The 6,886-nt window shown below is 50.8% G+C and overlaps 1 protein-coding gene across 3 annotated transcripts in view; it reads right to left on the reverse strand.

Annotated features, from left to right (window-relative positions):
- The window catches only part of SPATA13 (spermatogenesis associated 13), a 120,553-nt gene extending 120,023 nt beyond the window's left edge, over positions 1 to 530 (reverse strand). The window contains exon 1 of one of the 3 annotated variants that reach the window (XM_060129488.1): positions 365 to 530. The gene's annotated coding sequence lies outside the window, so the exon portion shown is untranslated. Of the gene's footprint in view, positions 1 to 360 lie in introns of all 3 variants that reach the window. The other 2 variants (XM_060129487.1, XM_060129486.1) reach the window with 2 other exon arrangements.
- Between the last annotated feature and the right edge of the window lie 6,356 nt (positions 531 to 6,886).

Genomic DNA, 6,886 nt, shown 5'->3' on the forward strand with positions numbered 1-6,886 from the left:
AGCTCATCCCTCCAGTTCAGGGTCGCCGGACTCAGGGTCCCACCTTTCTCGGGAGATGAGGCCCGGGGCACCCGGAGAGAAACTCGCTTTGGGAGAGATCTCCAGCGCATCCCCTGGGCGGCGCGGGCGCTCTGCGCCTTTGTCCCGCCCGCAGCCCGCGGCGGGCGCGGGTCAAGTCTGGGGATCCCCAGGCGCGCGGGGCCGGGGGTCCCTCGCCCTCGGGCCGCCCAGCCCCGCAGCGAGCTCACCGAGCGAACTCGGTGTTGGGGCTGCGGGGCCGGCGTCAGGGTAACTCAGCTCCCGGGCTCGGGCTCCTCGCCAACACCCGGGCGCCCGCCCGGCGCCCCGGCGCAGCCTCACCTACCGCGGCCCCGCTCGAAGGAGCCTCCAAAGTCTGCCGATCCAAGACGTCCCAGCGACCCAGGGCTGGTCCTGGCGCCGCGGAGATCCGAGCACGCCGGGCTCTCGGAGGAGCCTCCGCTCGGGTGCGCGAACTCCGGGCGGGCGGCGGGCTGGGCTGCGGGGGAGGAGCGCGGCGCTGAAGCCAGCCCGCCGCTGAAGCCAGCCCGCCGCTGCCGCCCGGCCCAGGCCACGCCCCCGCCGGCCCAGGCCACGCCCCAAACCCTGCACTTCTTCCACACACACCCCAGGCCTAGCCCAAGCCCCAGGCCACGCCCCCGGCTCAGCTACCTTTCCACCACCCCCCCACCCCGGACCATGCCACGCCCGGCCCCAGGCCACGCCCCTGCCCGGCTCTCCTTCCACGCCCCCCAGGCCACGCCACACCTGGCTCCAGGCCACCGCTCTGGCTAGGCTCTCCCTTCTTGCCTCAAGCCACGCCCCCAGCTCAGCCCCCCCAGACCACGCCCCTGGCTCGGCTCTTCTCCTCCCTGCCAGCCCCATCCGTCCCCGGCCACCTTTCCAGCGGCCCTGCTGTCCCCATCATCCTCGCAGACATTCCCAACCCACCCTGCTCCACCACGAGGATATCCCCCCACCACACGCCCGCCCCGCTACACTTCCCCCGACCCTAACTCCTCGTCCACCCAGCTACACCCCCCAGCCGGGGTCTCCTCCATCCACCCCCAGCAACTCCCCCCATGTCAGCACCCCCAGCCCGGCCCCCCTAAAACCCGGCTCCCCTCCACCTCATCAACCCCCCAGCATCGGCCCTGGGCGGGAGGAGCAGTCGCGTCGCCCAGGCAACCGCTCCTCACTGCCCCCTCGCCCCACCTCTGCCAGGGAGGAGGTCACTCCAGGCCAAGGCGCCCTGGCTACACTTTTCGTGAAAAAGAAAACCCTAAGTGAGGGCTTCCCTGCTGGAGCAGTGGTGACGAATCCGCCTGCCAATGCAGGAGACACGGGTTCGAGCCCTGGTCCGGGAAGATCCCACATACCGCAGAGCAACTAAGCCCGTGCACCACAACTACTGAGCCTGTGCTCTAAAGCCCTCGAGCCACGACTGCTGAGCCTGCGTGCCACAATGTCTACTGAAGCCCGCTCGCCTGGAGCCCATTATCCGCAACAAGGGAAGCCAACGCAATGAGAAGCCCGCGCACCGCAACCAAGAGTAGCCCCCGCTGGCCGCAACTAAAGCCTGCACGCAGCAATGAAGACCCAACGCAGCCAAAAATATAAATAAATGTATTAAAAACAACAACAACAACAAGGGCTTCCCTGGTGGTGCAGTGGTTGAGAGTCCGCCTGCCGATGCAGTGGACACGGGTTCGTGCCCCGGTCCGGGAGGGTCCCACGTGCCGCGGAGCGGCTGGGCCTGTGAGCCATGGCCGCTGAGCCTGCGCGTCCGGAGCCTGTGCTCCGCAGCGGGAGAGGCCACAACGGTGAGAGGCCCGCGTACCGCAAAAACAACAACAACAACAGAAAAAAAAAACCCTAGGTGAGGACTTTTAAACCTACCCACTTCCCCAGGACCTAGAGCAGGTCTTCCGTGGACTGTCTGGGTGAACACACTCAGAACTCTCACCCTTCCCGGGTGGCTCATGGCGCAATCATTAATTCACAGGAAAACCGCAGAGACGAAGGTAACCCTTCTGCGCAAGGATCTGGGCCCTAAAAGTTCCATGATTGTTTTCTGATGTGCACCTAATGGAATTCATAAAATAAACACATTCCTTTAAAAACTGCTGTCTTTTACATGATTCATCTGAGTGGTTCTGTGTTGCCAGCACTATAATTATACATGTTACTTTTATAATCAAAGAAGAACAATAACTAGTATGTAAAAACTAAAGAACATATACAAATATTAAATTACACAATGAAAAGTCAAAATTAATTCTATACATGCTTTTTTAAATAGTGGAAAACTATTCTGTGTGATACTCAAACGGTGGGTACATGTCGTTATGCGTTTGTCAAAACCCACAGAATATACAACACAAAGAGTGAAACCTGATGTGAAGTCGTTTATCATAACGTATCAATATTGGCTCATCAATCGCAACCAATGTGCCACACTGATGTTAAGATGCCCGTAACAGGAGAAACTGGGGGGATGGGGGTGTGGTACAGGGAGGAGTTGAGGGAATCCATGGGAACTCTCCTTTCCTCCCAGTCTTCCTGTAAACCCAAAACTACTCTAAAATAACAGCCCATTAATTAAAGCACACACCCCGAAATACTAATGGTCATTATCTCTGGGTGGTGGAAATACGGGCAAGTTTTTATTTTACTGTTTGGATCTTTATTTGAAACTCCCCCAAATTTTTGACAGTGAATATATATTTTTAAAGCAGAAACACATAATATTGGGCTGGCCAAAAAGTTCATTCAGGTATTTCTGTAACATCTTACAGAAAAACCCAAACGAACTTTTTGGCCAGCCTAAAATAAATAAGCAATGGAAAATTTGAGAGACATAGCATGAAGGCTAATCTCAAATATTTCATTTTATTTCTACTTTCTATAACTTCAATGAAACCTGCATGAAGCTGTCACAAATGTTAAAAATGACGTCTACTTCAGTACTCTTTTAAAAAAAGAATATCGAGGGCTAAATTGATAATTTTAAAATTAGCTCTTTGAAATTAGCACAAATCTGAGGAGAAATTTTTGATTATTCTTTTTTAAAAAATCTGTGTCTCAGAGGATCATTTCTGCCTGCCTGGAAACTGTTATTAATATTTACATGAACACCGGCTCTCAGGTAAACGGATTTCTCTAGAGCTGTAAAGACTCGGCCTGCTTCCCTGATACCTGTGACCTGGGCTAGCCCTTTACCTTGCTGAGTGTCAGCTTCCCCTTCGGTGAAAAGGGAAACCTACCTCTCTGGATTGGTCGGAAAATATTAATACCAAACTTTAGCCCATATAAGACTCCTGGTATAATACATACAGGTGCTTAATAATTATTAGTTCCTGTCCTTTAAAAAATACAATTTTTGTTTTGTTTTGTTTTAGTGGGACTCTTGAGCTCCTGAGATAAAAAGATATTTCTGGTTTTAGATTATTAACTTAGGACAAAGCAGGATCTGACATGGAGAGACTGGGTGCTCTACATCCAGAGCCAGCACTAGGTAACAGGCATCGAGGGAATAAATCACCAGACTTCTCTGGCTCTCACTTTCCTAATCTGCTAAATGAGTGATGCGGACCAGCCATCTCAAAGTTTCCTTCAGCCTCCATCATTCCATGGGGAATCCCACTGTGGCTTCTGTGTAAAAAGGCTCTAAGTCTCCTACAGTGACCTCTCTCTGCCCACACAACCAGCCATCACTCACAGGCCTGCAAACAAAGCTGACATCTGCATTCTACCTTCCCCACCAACGGGAACTTCCAAAGGTTTCTCTGGACTTTTTTCTCTTAGTGATCTGCTGGTACCCAACTCTGACCAGCAGCTTAAACTCTATAATTCTGTTAGAAGTCAGTGCAAAGCTCTCACCAAAGAGTCATTGTACACCGGTGCTGACAGAAACTACCAGCTCTCATCAAGTCGATGGTGCACTTTTTTTCACACAATAACATCTCTGAAATTATGTGTCCCTCTGTTAACGCTTTCTCAGTACTTAACATTTTATGTCCTTTACATTCGTTCTCTACTTAAAGCCTCAAAGCAGCCCTTAGAGTACTATTACCTTTCGCGTTTTATGGATGAAGAAAACAAAGTTCAGAGAAGTTGAAAGACTCACCTAAGGTCACACAGGACAAGGGAGGGAAGTGTATGGCCTGAATGATTATGTCCTCAAATCCATATGTTGAAGCCTAACAACCAATGAGATGGTTTTAGGAGGTGGGACTGTTAAGGCTTAGATGAGGTCATGAGGGTGGGGCTCCATGATGGGATTAGTGCCTTTATAAGAAGAGGAAGAGAGACCAGAGCCCTCTCTCTGTCTGTCTCTCTCTCCCTCTCCACACCATGAGAGGACACAGCAAGAAGGTGGCCGTCTGCAAGCCAGGAAGTGGGTCCTCACCATTCACCAAATCTGCTGGTGCCTTGATCTTGGACTCCAGAACTGTGAGAAATAATTCCTGCTGTTTAAGCCCTCCAGTCTGTGGTATTTTGTCCTGGCAGCCTGAGCTGACTCATGCAGTAAGGAAACTCCTTTCTCCGCGATTCAGATTTTTCTTTTTGAGGAGCTTCCACAAAGTAACACTTCCGGCCTCAGGCCCCACCCTCTGCACCAAAGAAGGAGTTACTGACTGGTGGGAGGAACCCACTGGTCCACCTACCTTGATAGAACAGACCTAATTTATTAGTAATTTAACAGTAATTCTTCAGAAGCACAGAGGAGTCACTCCTTTCTAACCTCTCCACCCAGACATCTGCAGGGAGCCATCTGCAGTCAGTGACTGTCACCTGGGGGGTAGAGGGCGGGTGTGGAACCAGTGGCTGAAGCTCTACAGCTGGCTGGGGGGCAGGGGGCACTCAGAGCATATTAGCAAGAACTCTTCTCAGACCTAAAGTCACATTCTCCAACTGACTTGACTGGCGATATCACTGACATTTTTATCTTCATCTGTCCGTCTCCAGTGCCTTGTTTCTTAATTGGTTGTAAAGCGGGGAGGGGGTTGAGGGGGATGGGCTGGCCCCTGCGGTGGAAGGTAAGACCCGAGAGCCCAGGTCTTCCACTCCAGCCCTGGGGCTCTGGGGAAATGATTTAACCTCCCAGGAGTCTGCCTCATCTGTGAAACCCTGGGGTGAAGATTAAGTGTGATAATGTCCCAGCTCAGAGCCTGGCACGTGGTTAAATCTCAGTAAACGGTGGCTGTTTTTATTGACTAGAATGGATAAGGAGCATCTGCTGTCTTCTACAGTTTATTAGAGAAGATACCTAAGTTTCCTAGAATGAAAGAATAATGTTTGGCCTTCATCAAATTATTTTGGCACATAAGTATCTATTAGGGGAAGAGCGGGGGGAGTTTTCCTTGCTCTTTGCCCAGGAATGGGGCACAGAGGCCAACAAAAGACGGGAGACGTGCCAGGAGCCCGCCCCAGCGTCTGTCTGCAGTGCCGTCCTCGTGTGCTCAGCAAAGGGATGCTCTCACACCTGGATTTGGAGGGAACCTGACGGGCAGGGCCGCCCTCAGAAAGAGCAGAAGGAACAGTAAAACAATGTTCCCAGCTCTTACCAGCTGCCCGGAATTTACACAAAGCCACTCGGATAAGGAGGGGAGTCGCTATCTCTACAATGTCCTTATTCCAAGGTGGTTCTGACAGCCCTAAAGACCCTGTGAACCTGGGACTGGGAATGCACATTGACTAGATGACTAGAATGGTTCTCCACAGACTTTCTCTTTGCCTGATCAAGCCACTCCTGAAATCCATCTTCTTTATTAAATCACCTTGACTGAGGCCCTTACCCATCAATCTTTGTTTTTCCCCTCTGACCCCTGCATGTGACACAGAATGCCCCTAACCCTCTCCCTGAGGTAATCTCTACCCGGTTGATGGAGCCCCTGCTTCAGGGGCAGGCAGGTCATCAGACTCCCCTTTCTTTCAGTTTTCACTAGCTGGGTGGCCTTGGACGAGCTCTTCTGAACCTTAGCTTCTTCACTTGTAACATAGAAATAATAGCCCTGCCCTGCTGTAGCGGGGATGAAATGAGAGAATCTCCGTAGAGTCTAGCATCCCCTGACCTGCAGAGAGTGTGGAACATAAACCACCGCTCAGAGCACATCTGCAGGCAAACCCACATCTGCCTGGTGCACCAGGGACTGTCAGGCTTACCTCCAGCCCGCTTCCCCTCTGAAGCCTCCCTGGCTTCCTGGGTAGGGTTCATGACTTCATCGTCAGTGACACCGATATGTTCTCAGACACATGGCTGTCTTAGCGCTGACCAAAGAGATTATGAGCTCTTTAAGGGTAGTGAATATATACCTTTTAAATTAATAGACTATTTTTTAGAGCAGTTTTTGGTTTACAGAAAAATGGATCAGAAAGTATAGACAGTATAGAGAACTATACCCAATATCTTGTAATAACCTATAATGGGAAGTAATCCTAAAAAGAATATGTATATTATATTCAGTTATATATATATTATATATATATAACTGAATCATTTTACTGTACACTTGAAACTAACACAACACTGTAAATCAACTATACTTCAATTAACAAAAGAAAGTATAGGGAGTCCCCACATAACCCCTCTACCCCCCAACAGTTTCCCTTATTACTAACATCTACATCAGTGTGGCACATCTGTTCCACTTGCTGAGCCAGTACTGATAATCCTTATTAACTAAAGCTCGCTGTTTACACTGCGGTTCACTCTTCTTCATTTACAGTTCTCTGGGTTTTGCCAGACACGATGCCATGCATCCTCCACCACACTGTCACAGGATTGTTTCCCTGCCCTAAAAGTCCTCTGTGCTCCACCAGTTCACCCCTCGCTCCCCTCTAAGCCCTGGGACCCACAGAGGTT

Source organism: Lagenorhynchus albirostris, chromosome 18 (genome assembly GCF_949774975.1).
Source record: "Lagenorhynchus albirostris chromosome 18, mLagAlb1.1, whole genome shotgun sequence".
Lineage (NCBI taxonomy): Eukaryota > Metazoa > Chordata > Mammalia > Artiodactyla > Delphinidae > Lagenorhynchus > Lagenorhynchus albirostris.